We start from the raw sequence: 13,134 nt of genomic DNA, 5'->3' as shown, positions 1-13,134 counted from the left end.
TTATTGCTGAAATAAAATTACATTTGCAGGGCTTAATTATTCTCCTTCTCGTCTGCCCCTGCTTTTTACCTTTCTTCTTGTCTTTTTCCTTTTCCTCACTTTTTAAAAATTTTTCCTTTTTTTTTTTCCAATGTGAAATACAAAATATTTGCTCTAATCTCTTCTTCACAGGTCATACAGACTCTAAAATGATCCTGAGGTGATGCTGGCTTGGGCAAGGCAAAGTTAGTTTACTGAAAAAAAAAAAAAATTGCCCTGCTGAACTAATAGCTGAAGACTAGAAGGATTACATCTACAACTCAGTCTGATAAATTTCCTTAAAAACAAATCACTGGGCCAGATTTCAAAGATGACAAAACCAGAAGGCCACTGCTCCTCCCTCCCTTCTCTCATTCTTTAAAAGGATGGAAAGCGTCCAATGACCATTTTGACAAGCCCCTGGGAAAATGGCTAATTGCCACATCCTCCCTCTTACGATGTTCAAGAGGGAAAAATCTTTACTGCTCTGGCTCCCAGTTTTCAAGCCTATTTTTTTTTTTTTTTTGGAGAAAAAAAAAAAAGGAAGAATTTGTTAAATCTTAAAGGTGGCTTCATGTTGTGCTTCATTTTTAAGAAGTTCAACTAAGCTTTAAATGTACTTTATTTGATTAAGAGTCCACCTCTGCCTTTTTTTTTTTCTTTTTTCTTTTCAGTAGACAGACCATGAATCTAGTTAGGAGCAGTTCATATCACAAGGTTTAAAAAGAAAAATTATTTCACCCTTTCTTAGTCTCTTAATAGAGCCTTGTGTGGAGCCTTCCTGCAAGCCAGGAGACTAACACTCCTTAAACACTTTGTCAGCAACTAGAAAACAATTTTATTTTTAAATGAAATGTTTGAAAATTATGTCGTCCTTAACTGCCAAGACTGGTTTGGTTCCTGGATTGGTTTCCCTTGTAAGGACACATGACATCATTTTCCTAGTGCTCCCCGGACTGGACCAAATATCTCGGATGTTATCAAGCCCTGACAGTTAAAGCCAGGACTGCAACTTTGAAATGTTAGAACTTAGATATAGGCGGAAGAAATTTCCCACCCCAAATTTGTAACTTACATGCCTTTGAAAATATTGATTTTTAAATAGATCTGGCTATGTAAAATCTCTATAATTAACCTTTAAGTGATGGGCTACAACCATCTTATGAAATGGTAAGCAGCTGTTTTGCAAATGTTAGGATGGTATAAAATATTTATAAAGAAATAAATGTTAGGGTGAGGATAGCTGTGTTGTTTTTAAGGAAAGTTTTAAAAATCCTTTGACAATACTCTTTTTCTTACCTGTACGGGCATGCCTCATTTTATTGAGCTTCACTTCATTGAACTCCACAGGTGTTACCTTTTTTTACACACAGAAGGCAAGACCCTCCACCTGAAAAAAGATCACACCTTGCTTTACGGCTATACTTGCTTTAGTATGGTGGCCTAGAACCGAACCTGCAAGATCTCCAAGGTATGCTTGTAGGGTCCTTTTTACCAAATGTAAAATTATTTTGTTCAAGTGAGTTGATTGCTGCCCTTAGCTTGATTTGCTTCACTCTGGTTGCAAACAAATAGGTGTATTATATGGTTCGGCCTAGCAGACAAAAAGCTTTCTTCCCAATTTGGTAAATTAACTACTTTCTTTGAAAAATTGTTTACAATGATTAATAATTGGAAATGGTTCAGAAATTCAAACATGTGGAGAATTGTTTTGTCAGTCGATAAAGCAATGTAGTGATGCTGTGTAGGGCAGTGGTTCTCAAATTTTATTGTGCAACAGAATCCTAAAGGACTTGTTAAAACAGTTTGCAAGGCTTCTTTCCAGAGTTTCTCATTCAGTTCGTCTAGGGTGGGGCCTGAGAATTTTCATTTCTAAGGAATTCCCAGGTGATGTTGCTGCTGCTGGTTCAGAGGCCTTCGTTTGAGAACCACTGATACAGAGAACTGAAAACCAGCGTGTCTTTTTTTCTATATCTTATCCAGATATGTTTCACATTTGTTTCCTAAGCTATGTCTCTCTCCAAGTGTGAATCACAGCAAAGACTTTCTGGCTTCATTTCCTTCTGCTCTGTCCAAAATTCAGTGACCTTCAAATGCTCCCTTTCAAGGGCCCCCTTTCACCCAGGCTGAAGAGTACATGCCTAACGTTCCCAGAGAGCAGTTTCCCAAACTGTGCTCATCAGCACCCGTGACCCTCAATATTTTCATATATATCCTATGATAAAGCTATTCCATGGTCAAAACGTTTTGGGGTACAGTGGTTCAACTGGAAAAATTTTATATTTATAAAATGTGTGTTTTGTTTTTTTTTATTTTTTACAGAGAGGAAGGGAGAGAGGATAGAGAGTTAGAAACATCGATGAGAGAGAAACATCAATCAGCTGCCTCCTACACACCCCCACTGGGGATGTGCCCGCAACCAAGATACGTGCCCTTGACCGGAATCGAACCCGGGACCTTTCAGTCCGCAGGCCGACGCTCTATCCACTGAGCCAAACCGGTTTTGGCTATAAAATGTTTTTATATGATATTCTTACAAAAATATTTTTATACTATAAAAATTTTTAATCTCAGAACTTCTCAGCTTTTAATATGTAAATGTGCGTTGTGAATTTCCCAAAGGAAGATAAAATATGGGGCATTTCCCATGTGGGTTTGATCTTGAAATTCTTTCTCGACTCCTTTTCCCCACCAAGTGCTAGAGAATTTCTTTTAAGCACAGTTTGGGAAAGGCTGTGATTTTATCATTTAAATTTATTTTACAATGTTAAAAAAAAAATCTATATTACAAGCTAGGAAAGAGGCCAGATAACATGCCAAAAACATGATGTATAAATTTTAAGTCAATTTAGAAAAGTAACTGAATAAACGCATTCACCCATTTTTTTTTTGATGGTGACTTTTGCTTTTTTAAATATTATTGTGATAAGAACAGATAACGTGAGCTCTACCCTCTTAACAAATTTTTAAGTACAGTATTGTTAATATAGGCACAATGTTGTGCAGCGGAGCTCTAGAGCTTACCTTGCATAACTGAAACCTCACACCTGTTGAACATCAACTCCCCATTTCTCCCTCCCTACAACCCCTGATAATCACCCTTCTATTCTCTACTTCTGACTTTGACTATTTGGGATACTTCATGTAAGTGGAAGTATGCAGTATATGTCCTTCTGTGATTGGCTTGTTTCACTTAACATGTCCTCAAGGTTCATCTATGGTGTTGTACCACTTTTTTTTTTATGGCAAAATAATATTCCATTGTATGTATATACCACATTTCTTTTTTCATGAGATCTTTTCTTGTTCAAATAATTTTCCTGAGTGATATAAAGAAGAACCCAGGGCTTCTAGCCTTTGCCGATATCAGGGCTTACTTGACCTTACCACCTAAAATACCCGTTTCCCCCTGCCCCCACCCCGCCCTCACTTCTTTTTCATGACTGTTCCATTTTCTTCATTAAATTTCTCATGATTTTGCTGAAACCGGTTTGGCTCAGTGGATAGAGCGTTGGCCTGCGGACTGAAGGGTCCCAGGTTCGATACTGGTCAAGAGCATGTACCTTGGTTTTGGGCACATCCCCAGTAGGGGGTGTGCAAGAGGCAGCTGATCGATGTTTCTAGCTCTCTATCTCTCTCTTCCTCTCTGTAAAAAATCAATAAAATATATTTTTAAAAAAATTTCTCATGATTTTAAGTTATCTTATTAATTCCCTAAGTGGTTTACAATGTTTATTGTCTGTTTCGACTCCTAGAAAACCGTTCCCTTACCTGTCTTATTCACTTTTATATACAGTGCCTAGGACAGTGCATAGCACATCATGTGCAGTCAGTAAATATTTTCTGATGAAAGAATAAATAGATCATAAAGTAATCACCTGAGTTCGAATTATTAAATCTTTATTGTAGTAATAAAGATATAGCAAGAGGAAACAGTGCTCTTTAACAGCTCTAGATGAGGCAATTAGAACAATCTTGATTTCTAATGAAGGAATTCTAATCTAATAGTATGTATGGGGAATTACTGATGTGAAACTCAGGGATGCCAATTTGTAGCCTCACTTATTTTAATTTTTAATATTTACTAAGGGGCCCAAAAAAGGCATAGTTATTTTTTAAATAAGGAAAGTATGTGAAAAATATGTCATACAAGTAGGCCTTATATAAATATCTAATTTTAAAAGACCTCTTGAAAAGAATGGTTCTTCTTGCTATATTATAAAGTTCTTGGATTTAGACAAATCTAAAAAGCATCATTAACAGTGTTTTGTTTTGTTTTTAAGCACAGTTTCTAAAGAAAAGCTTGTGTTACCTTTGCATTTTTGGATGATAAGCAAGTGTTAAATATTCGTAGAGCATAAATGTTGCTAACTCATGGATCCTGGTAATTTTAGAGGCATGGAAGAAGTCCGATTGAAAAATGTATAACTGTTGAATAGTACAGTATATACATGTAACTTTGCCCAACAAAACAGGAAAAGTCAGCAGGCATTAATTTTATGGGGGAAAGGATTTGTCTAGGAATGCAAGAAGATAATTGTCTGATCTTTAAATCATAATGTGATTTGAAATTGCATTAAAATTTATTAAGTCTATTTCCCAGTACTAAAATGGAAAAATACATCTCACTTCACCAGGCCTATTATGTGGTTAACTTTTTTTTTTCTTGGTTAGGGTGTCTATTCTCTTCTTTTCAATCTTCTCATTATCTCCCTCTAGGGCGTTTATGTTTTGTTTTTACTTAGGTTTTTTTTTTTTTTATCCTTATTAGCGGAACAAAGTGGGTCAGTATTACTTCAGTTTGTCTTCACTTTCACTCTGCTGTTCATTGCTGAACCAGCTTTTAGTCCCTGGAAAGGGAAGAAAGTAAAAACATTTACAGAAACTGGGCCAATGTCTCCGCAGCCCTCCTTCGAGAAAACAAAACCCAACCACCACCCAGGGCAGTTAGTTCCTCAGTTCTCACAGCACCTCGCATTTCCTTCTCTTACAGCTCAGGTGATCATCATAACTGCTTATTGAATATCTCTCATCCCCGCTAGGCTCTCGGCCCTCTGAGGACCTAGTACAGCGCCAAGAATAGACGATAAAGACATTTGAAGTTTAAATACAGAAACGCTGCGGGAGGAAACGACCGCTGCATTGGTACCCACCATACAATAAAGGGGGAAAGTTGCAGCCATCCACCTATACACCCACGTGTGGGTCCTTTGACATCAACGCTCTAGAAAAACCAGTGCACAACTGCGGCAAGGGTGTCTTAATTACACCATTACTAGGACACCGTCATTGAAAGCGGGAGTTTTTGTTTTGTTGGGGGGTTGGGGGGTGGGAGGAAGAGGAAGGGGCTGACCTCTCCTGACAACTTCTTCCCCGGGAGCTGTGGACAGACACTGCCTGGGCTTCCCCATCCCGCGGGGTCTTCTCACCCTTCCCACCCGTTCCGGGCCGCTCCAGCAGGCAGGCCGCGGGGACCGAGGGCCCCCCAACTCGGGGGTTTCCCGGGGATACCCCGCCCTGCCCGCCAGGCCCCGCCCCCCGGGCCGCCAGCCCCGCCTCCACCCGCCGCCGCCGGCAGGGGTCGCGCTGCCCCCAGCGAGCGGCTCAGGCGGGGGTGGGGAGAGCGCGGCGGCCGGTCGCTTTTCTCCGCCACCGCTGGTTGGATCGTTTCAATAAGTCTTTTTTCTCCCCCCCCCCCCCTCGCTTTCTCTCTCTCTCTCTCGCTCGCTCGCTCCCTCTCGCTCTCCCTCCGGGACAGAGGCGGAGGCGTCCATCCGCAGCCGCCCCAGCGAGAAAGCGACGCACACGCCGCGAGCGCAGCCGCCGCCGCAGCCTCGGCTCCTCACCGTCGGGCCCCAGAGAAGCAGCCCGTGTTCGGCCACCGCCTCCGCCGGTTCGGCGCCGCCCGCCCGGCCGCCCGCCCCGCTCCGGTGGCCCCTCCGAGGGATTTAGCGGCTGCCCGCGCGGCTCGCGGCCCGGGAGCCATGTTGACCCGGGGACTTGGCAACGCGTGAGGGACCCGCGCGGCCCCTCCCGAGGTTCCGGACTCTCCGGCGGAGTGGGCAGCGGCCGCGGCGGGGAGGCCTGCGCCTCGGAGGCGCCTCGCTCTGCCAGCTGCCGGGACCCGGACCTGCATCCGGTCACCGCGGGCGTCGGCGGCGCCGCTTTCCCCGGGCGCCTCGCCTCGCCTCGCCTCGCCTCCCGCGGGACGCGGCCCCCGCACTTGCTGGTGAGTTGGCGGCGGCGGCAGCGGCGGCGCGGGCTTCCCCTGCTGCCCGCCGACCCTGGGCTGAGGGGCGGGAGGCGCTGGGGCCGGGGGGCCCGGGCGGGCGGGGCGCGGGGGTCAGGCCCGGCCGGGAAGTTGCGGGAGGGAGGCGCGGCGGCGGCGGCGGCGGGGAGCTCTCGGGTGCCTGTCGCCTTTGGGGTGCCGCGAGGGCCTCGGGGCGTCGAGGCATTTCCGGGGGGGGCGCGGGGGGGGGATGTCTGTCGGGCTCCTTGGCGAGAGGCGCCTCCGGCCGCCGCCTTCGGTGCTGGCTGCGCCGCGTTGGTGTCCGGGGGAGGCCGGCTCCCCGCGAGGCCGGGGAGGGAAAGAGGCAGAAAGTCCCCCCCGAGACACAAAGGTCTCCGGGGCGGGGGTGGCGGCGCAGCCCCGAGGGGCAGGAAGGGACGCGGCCCGCGGCGCTCCGGGCTCCTTGGAGACGCGGGGGTGTGCGCGGGTGGGAGCGCGGAGGCGGGGGGCGGGGGGCGGTGGTGGAAGGAGGGGAGCAGCCCTGCGTGGGGGCGTGGGGCGCGGGCCGAGACAAAGATCAGGGCACCCTCTCCCACTGTTGGGTGCCACCCCTGAGTGTTGGTCCCGAGCAGAGGTGGGGGGGATGTGGGAAACCCCAGGAACCGAAGAGGAGAGGGAAGTGGGGGGGCTGCCAAGTATTGTCTCCATCGCAGTCGCCGTTCTCAGCGTCTCTCTCGGTGCCTGGACGCCTGGGCTCCCTCACTCAGCTGGAGAGCTCCAGATCGCCCGCCGCCCCGCACCCCCCCCCCCCCCCCCTCGCTGCCACATTGACTCGCCCGTGGTTTTCCCCGCGCTCTCCCCCTGCCGCTCGCCCACTCCCTTTCGGGTAAGCGGTATGTGGACTTCAGCTGGAGGGACGTTTGCTAATGACAGGATGCCTGGGCTTGTTGTGACCCTGAACTGCCTTGAACTCTCCTCTTCCTCCCACCCTTCCCTTTCTGGGATCTTATAATGTCACATGGCCATTCACAATTAGCTTTTCTTCTGCAAAAAAAAAAAAAAAAAAAAAATGGCAAAAGCGTTTAGCCGACCTCGGTGGCGCTCGTCCTTTTCATTGCTGTGGGCTGTGTCGCTGGTTATGGTTTGGCCCCTCTTGAGTTAGCACGTTAATTTCCTAGATACAGAAAAGTGGCCAATTTTGTTGGGAGTTTTTGGCTATTTCGAGGGTCCGCAAAAGTGTATTCCTAGCAGCCAGACCTGTCACTTGCAGGAAATAGCTTGAGTTAGAGAGAGACACAGTTCTTTTCCTCAAACTTTGCTAATGGTTTCTTGAAGGATTTCTTTTAAGGGATTGCTTGTGTGAGATGGGTCAGAGGAACAAATCGGACTTAACTGTATGTTAGGTTTATTGGTTAATCGTTGGGCAGAAGAAAATGAATGGGATCTGGAGACCTTTGATGCCCTGAGTAGAGGAAAATCCTCCCTTGAAGCTAGTAATAAGGTTCCACCAAATATTAAGGGGGGAAATTAGCTAGTGGTAATATCACTGGTTTTTGTTCTTCCGAGACTAGTTGGCTTATGGAATGTTGGGATGTTGTTTTGTTAATGAAGACATTTTTAGTCTTTGTAATTCTAACATTGTTTCATAAACAGCAGTTGGATCAAAAGGGAAAGCTGCAGCTATATTTAGGGAATACAGTATTCATGCTTTTATGTTATGAGAGAATATTGGAATATAGAAAGTGTTATTCTTTTGTCCGATAAACCGTCTCATGTGCTAGAAACACTAACAATTTAAATGTTGGGCTTCAAAGAAAATAGCTCAGTCTTTGAATTTATCTGTTTTAAGATTACTATGCAGATATAATATATTATTGATTTTTTTACAGCAAAAATAAAAACACATTGCCATGTGAATGGAAAGAAAATAAAAGTAAAGCCTGTTTGATGTAGGGCATCAGTGTTGATATTGTGTAAGAACAGTCATATCTTGTTGCTTGCTGCCATTAAAATGTTGACACTATAAAAATTGTGAAAGGATTTTCAGTTTAGGAACCAATGTCTGAATTGTGGGACTCCCTAACCCCATCCCTTCCAATCACCACCACTTAACATATTTGTGATGTTTTTGAAATTAACAGTTCATATCATTAATAATTGATGTCTTATATAACATTTATTTATCAAGGATATACTTTTTTCTCCATATTTACTAGTGTCTGAGTAGATAATGGAAGTTTTTAATTATCACTAGAAGGTAATCTACCAAAAAGTTAACAAAGATTTATGGGTGGATAAAAAATATATACATTTCTGTATTTTTCAGATTTTCACATTACTTTTACAATCAGAGAAAAAGTATATGAATAATTAAAGTCTTGTTAATATCCCAATCTGTTTATTATTAAAAGAAGCGTCTGTAAAATGTGTAATTTATTCTCATCCTTGGATTCAGGCCCAAAAAGTAACTTTTCGTGCTAGGTATTTGAAACAGTGTAGCTGCCAAATGTACTCTGGTTACTAGTAGGAAACAAGAGAGATACCTAGTAAAGAGGGATGAAATTGGAAGAATTGATTCAATGTATGGTAAGCTTTGTACACCAGTAATCTTGTTCTAATAGGTCATTGGTTATACAAAAAAATAGATAAATTTTATTTTGTCTGTGGCAGAATAGCTGTGTTGACTAAGCAGATTTTAATGTATATATTTGTTGATATCTTTAGTTTTCAGATATTGATTCAGTCCTACAATTAATGGTGGAAAGAGATGGCGCATAAAATACCTTATGCTGTTAAGGCTTTTGTTTTTTTCTTAATTTTCAGCAATATTTACCTCTCTTACTGGTGAAATGAATGACTATAAAACTACAAATACTTTATTGTGGTCAATGGAAGCTATAATGGCAAATGAGCTAGATATTCAGTAGTGAAGATAATAGTGTCCCTATTGTTTAGTAGTCCTGAATATTTATAAGGCACTACATTTTGAATCATTATTACTGTTGTTCTCTAGTCTTTTTATAATATATATATATATTTATTGATTTCAGAGAAGAAGGGAGAGGATAGAGAGATAGAAACATCAATGATAAGAGAGAATCATTGATCGGCTGCCTCCTGCATGCCCCCTACTGGGGATCAAGCCCGCAACCCAGGCATGTGCCCTTGACCAGAATCGAACCTGGGACCCTTCAGTCCGCAGGCGGACGCTCTATCCACTGAGCCAAACAGGCTAGGGCTGTTCTCTAGTCTTTATAAAAATTACAGCATCATGTTATGGCATTCTCTTATATATACTTCCACGGTGTATACTTCCTTAATGAATGTATTGTTAAAAAAAAAAGAGAGAGAGAGAGACGCATGTTAAATCCAGTTTATTAGATATTCTTTAGAGTATTTTATCTACTTAAAAAATTGCCATCTTGCATACATGTGAAGGAAGAATAATTTTATGTTCCCTGAATTTTAAATGTGTAATTTTTGCTTAAATTTTTACATGGGAAAGAGTCATTTAAAATGCAGTTTATAAACTGATTGAGGAATTTTGCATTTTAAATGAAGATAAAAAATAAATTTATGGCATTTGAAAATGAGCTTTGAAATTAATAGTTTATATCATTATGTGTGAGGTAAAAAACTGCCTATAGTGGAAAAACTGATGTAGCTTACTAGCATTTAATCTATAATGTGGGTAACTTCTTTGAACTGGTAGGAAGAGGACCTATTGGAGTAGCTTTAAAAAATAATTCTGAAACGTTTATAATATTAAGCCAAGAATCCTGTCATGAGTTGATTCTTTGTTATTATTTTGCTCCCAGGCTTTTTAGTTGGTAATTGCTTTGATATCTGCAGAATATTGACCTGAAAAGAGGAATTTCCAATGGCCAGCAAAATATATTGAATATATCTGAGTGTAGCTTACCTTTCCTGGCCTGTTTTCACTCTGTTGGCCAAGTTGGAAAATCAGTCCACATCTGTCTATAAATCTAGTAGATGGAGAACTATCCTATATATACTAATAAAAGGGTAATAGGCAAATTGGTCAGGACGCCCTCACAGTAATGACCGAACAGCAGGCTGTGTGGGGCAACCAGGCTGGCAGGGGAGGGGGCAGTGAGGGGCGACCAGGCCGATGGGGGAGGGGGGTTGGAGAGACCAGGCCGGCGGGGGGGGGGGCAGTTGGGGGTGACGAGGCCAGCGGGAGGGGGGCAGTTGGGGGCGACCAGGCTGGCAGGGGTGGCAATTAGGGGCGATCAGATAGGCAGGCAGGCGAGCGGTTAGGAGCCAGCGGTCCCGGATTGTGAGAGGGATGTCCGACTGCCGGTTTAGGCCCGATCCACAGGATCGGATTGGAGAGGGTGCAGGCTGGGCTGAGGGGGAACCCCCCATCCCCCGTGCATGAATTTCATGCACTAGGCCTCTAGTCCTATATAATAAAAGCCTAATATGCTAAGTGTCCAGTCCAGTCATTGGTGACTGGTCGACTGTTCAACCAATCAGAGCATAATATGCTAATGATACACTAAGGCTGCTCAACTGCTCGCTATGACGTGCACTGAGCACCAGGGGGCAGATGCTCCGACTAGTAGGTTAGCTTGCTGCTGGGGTCCAGTTGATCAGGACTGAGCAAAATGGGCCAGACATGCCCTGGATCCCTCCTGCAGTTCTTCCCCGGCCCCAATTGTGCACTGGTGAGGTCTCTCGGCCTGGCCTGCGCCCTCTTGCAATTCGGGACCCATCGGGGGATGTCCGAGAGCCAGTTTCGGCCTGATCCCACAGGCTACTCCCCTAGGAAGGGCGCCAGACGCAGGGCTCATGGCTGACAAGAGCTGCTGCGGTGGTGCGAACTGATTGGGTGCAAGACTGTGGCAGGCGCAGTGGGGCAGGATGAGCAGGAGAGCAGGTAGGAGATGCAGGTAGTATTGGACTGTGGGTTCCAGCCCAATCCCCACAGGCCACCCAGAGGGACCCACCCGTGCACGAATTCATGCACCGGGCCTCTAGTTATATATATAATGTTGTGTTCTGCAGTAATATACGCTACTAAATACTGTATGTAAAGTGGTTTACAGATCTGTGGCATATTCGGATGAGTGTAAATTATCGTGCTCTCCAAAGTCTCCTTTTAAAATTACGTTTTGGCCCGGCCGGTGTTGCTCAGTGTTTGAGTGTTGACCTATGAACCGCGAGATCATGGTTTAATTCCCAGTCAGGGCACATGCCTGGGTTGTGAGCTCGATCCCCAGTAGGGGGCTTGCAGGAGACAACTGATCAATGATTCTCTCATCATTGATGATTCTCTCTCTCTCCCCTCTCCCTTTCTCTCTGTAATGAATAAAAATCTGTTGAAAAAAAAATGTTTTGATAAAAGCTATGTGAAAGAAATAATCGTATTTAATACCTTTTGCTAGGTACTATGCCAAGTGTTACTTTGTTAAACACAATAAGCCCATCCTGTAGGTGAAGCATGTCAGCATGTCAAAAGGCTAACACAGGCCACATAAACAAGATTTAAGTTTATGTGGGCCAAAAAAAAACCCAAAAGCTTCAATTTTCTTAGAAACGTAGGTTTATTTTGATAGAGATGTTGAATACAAAGGGCTGAAATAAATTAGTAATCGTTAACATAAAATAATAGAACATTTTAATAAAAATTAATATTTTTTCTTGAACATTAACTTATCAGGCACTGAATAACTGCACAAATTAGTAAGTGTAACGCAAATAAACCTATTTTTCTTGTTCTCTGAAAGCGAAATTTTTCCTGTTGCACACACCAAACAAGTCAGTCCAAGACTAATGACATGGCAATTGGCTGCTGAAATATTCACTGCTAGTATTAGTGGAGAGAAATGGTGCGCCTGTGCGTAAGATACATAAGGGAAATGAATGCAACACGATTATAGTAATCAGTCATTAGCGAACGTTGTAGTTCGTTATTAATAATTATGTATAACAGGATATTGTAAAAATTGAGTTACAAAATTTTTATTAAAACATTTCTTACATACCGTTATATTGGCTGGGCCTCAAAAATATTCATTGTGGGCCACAAGTTTGACATACTTGCTGTAGGTATTGTGCCTGTATTTTTTTTCTTTTTAAATTTTTTTATTACTACCAAGTACTCTAATTTGTTAGTAAGAAACAAAATACATTCTTTTAAAGCTGTATTTTGGGTCCTTCATTCTCTATTGATTGTGCCTGTTTTTAAATGAGGAAACAGAGGTCTTAGTTAAGTAATTGCCTCCATGGTGAAGATTTTTGTTTGGGCATTCAAACCATGTTACATTGGCTCCAGGGGGATGTGATTATTGAGTGCTGTAGGGAGACCTAAAACATGGTAAATTTAAAAGTTCATCAAAATTATATTTTAAATTCCATTTTTTACTTCATAAAAACATTAAATTATACAAAATGTATAAGGGAGGATATATTTATACCTCAAATTGAATTAAAATCAAGATGCTAAAAACATATTTAAAGTATTTGTAGATTTATTTTTACTCATGTATTTATCAGCTGAAGTTCTATGGGCATAAAATGAATATGGGTGCTGAAAAGCAAAAGAAAAATTATACTTGGCCTTGTGATACAAGTATGTTTGTTTTTACTTACATGTTTACTTATTTGCTTTTTCATGTGTTGAAACTAGTTTGCATTATTTGAGCATATACCATAAAAAGGAAGACAGCCCAGAGTCATTCTGTGTAGCTTACTTCAGTATTGGGTGAAATTTTTGCCTTAAAGTAGATAAATTTTATGTCCACATGTAGATATGTATAATTGCCTATTGGTTTTGGTATTGCTTACGTATTTTAATTAAAGTGTAAATTTTGATATAGTGCTTTTATTGACATATGGCTATATATCCCTGAAAAATGGAA

At 42.9% G+C, this 13,134-nt stretch overlaps 1 protein-coding gene across 1 annotated transcript in view; it reads left to right on the top strand.

Moving 5' to 3' along the window:
• Positions 1-5,728: 5,728 nt before the first annotated feature.
• CDK17 (cyclin dependent kinase 17) overlaps positions 5,729-13,134 on the top strand; it is an 80,012-nt gene continuing 72,606 nt past the window's right edge. The window contains exon 1 of the mRNA XM_054719380.1: positions 5,729-6,247. The gene's annotated coding sequence lies outside the window, so the exon portion shown is untranslated. The remainder of the gene's footprint in view (positions 6,248-13,134) is intronic.

Source organism: Eptesicus fuscus, chromosome 7 (assembly GCF_027574615.1).
Source record: "Eptesicus fuscus isolate TK198812 chromosome 7, DD_ASM_mEF_20220401, whole genome shotgun sequence".
Taxonomy (NCBI): Eukaryota; Metazoa; Chordata; class Mammalia; order Chiroptera; family Vespertilionidae; genus Eptesicus; species Eptesicus fuscus.
The sequence above is the reverse complement of the archived record's forward strand: the minus strand, read 5'-3'. Positions and strand labels throughout refer to the sequence as shown.